The sequence below is a fragment of the Brassica oleracea genome, chromosome C6 (assembly GCF_000695525.1).
Source record: "Brassica oleracea var. oleracea cultivar TO1000 chromosome C6, BOL, whole genome shotgun sequence".
NCBI classification, from domain to species: domain Eukaryota; kingdom Viridiplantae; phylum Streptophyta; class Magnoliopsida; order Brassicales; family Brassicaceae; genus Brassica; species Brassica oleracea.
In genome coordinates this window covers 8,515,963-8,518,345 of record NC_027753.1, presented here as the reverse complement: position 1 = coordinate 8,518,345, position 2,383 = coordinate 8,515,963, and positions in this window count along the sequence as shown.

The window sequence follows — 2,383 nt, the reverse complement described above, 5'->3', positions numbered from 1 at the left end:
TTGCTTTTATATCAAATGATAATATTACGATAGATGTTTAATGTAATATTTATATTTCTTATATTGTATATTTGCTTATTATTTATTTAAATATACATTATTCCATTTAACTATATATTTTCAGATAAATGTTTAATTAGTTTTTCCATTTTTTATATTGTATATTTACTTACTGTTTATCTTTTCTTATTTTTTATATTTACCTATTCTAATTTTCTTGCTTTTATATCAAATGATAATATTACGATAGATGTTTAATGTAATATTTATATTTCTTATATTGTATATTTGCTTATTATTTATTTAAATATACATTATTCCATTTAACTATATATTTTCAGATAAATGTTTAATTAGTTTTTACATTTTTTATATTGTATATTTACTTACTGTTTATTTTTTCTTATTTTTTTATATTTACTTATTCTAATTTTCTTGCTTTTATATCAATGATAATATTACGATACATATTTAATGTAATATTTTTATTTCTTATATATTATATTTACTTATTATTTATTTTTCTTATATTTTATATTTACTTATTATAATATTTAAAATTTATATTTACTTATTGTATTTTAAATAATAAAAAAGTAAAACAATACATTTTTCAGATTGATGTTTAATGTAGTTTTTGCAATTCTTAATTGTATTTTACCTATTTTTTATTTTTCTTATATTGTATATTTACTTATTCTATTTTTTTTGCTTTTATATCAAATGGTGATATTATTTATAAATGTTTAATGTAGTATTTTTATTTCTTATATTGTATATTTACTTATAATTTATTTTAATGTATGTTTTTCAGATTTGTTTTTATTTTGCTTATATAGTATATTTACTTATTCTAATATTATGATAGATGTTGAATATAATATTTCTATTTATTATATTGTATATTTACTTATTATTTATTTTACTATACATTTTTTGAGAGAGATTTTTAATTTAGTTTTTTTTAATTAATTAATTGTATTTTACCTATTGTTTATTTTTCTTATATTGTATATTTACTTATTATTTATTTTACTATACATTTTTTGAGAGAGATTTTTAATTTAGTTTTTTTTAATTAATTAATTGTATTTTACCTATTGTTTATTTTTCTTATATTGTATATTTACTTATAAAAATATTTGGAAGTAATAAAAAAGTAAAACTCTACATTTTTCAAATAGATGTTTAATGTAGTTATTCCGTTTCTTATATTGTATATTTATTTATTTTATTGTATATTTACTTTTCTAACTGTTTTTCTTTTAAATCAAATTATAATATTATGATATATGTTTAATGTAATATTTTTTTCTTATATTTTATATTTACTTAATATTTATTTTATTATAGATTTTTTAGATAGATGTCTAATGTATTTTTTTGTATTTCTTATATTGTATATTTACTTATAAAAATATTATATTTATTTTTTATTATATTACGATAATTGTATAATATAATATTTCTATATTTTATATTGTGTATTTAGTTATTATTTATTTAACTATACATTTTTCAGATATATGTTTAATTTAGGTTTTCCATTTTTTATATTGTATATTTATTTACTGTTTATCATTCTTATTTTGTATATTTATTTATTCTAAATTTTGTTGATTTTATATCAATGATTATATTACGATATATATTTAATGTAATATTTTTATTTCTTATATACTATATTTACTTAATATTTATTTTTTCTTATATTTTATATTTATTTTTTATTATATTACGATAATTGTATAATATAATATTTCTATATTTTATATTGTGTATTTAGTTATTATTTATTTTACTATACATTTTTCAGATAGATTTTTAATTTAGTTTTTTTTTCATTTCTTAATTGTATATTTACTTATTCTAATTTTCTTGCTTTATATCAAATGACAAATTGTGATAGATGTTTAATTTAATATTTCTATTTCTTATACTGCATATTTTTTTTTTCTTATATTATATATTTACTTATTATTTCTTTTTCTTTATATGTATACTTTTTTTATTTTTTATTAATGTCACGTGTCATCTTTTAGAAGAAGGTTTTTTCGCTGTTGTGGACGCTGCCTTAAAAGTTCCCTTTTATTAGTATAGTTCGTATATTTTATATTTAGTTATTTTAATATTATAATAGATGTTTAATCTAATATTTTTATGTTGTATATTTACTTATTATTTATTGAACTATATATTTTTCAGATATATGCTTAATTTAGTTTTTCCATTTTTAATATTGTATATTTACTTACTGTTTATCTTTCTTATTTTGTATATTTATTTATTCTAAATTTTGTTGATTTTATATCAATGATTATATTACGATATATATTTAATGTAATATTTTTATTTATTATATACTATATTTACTTAATATTTA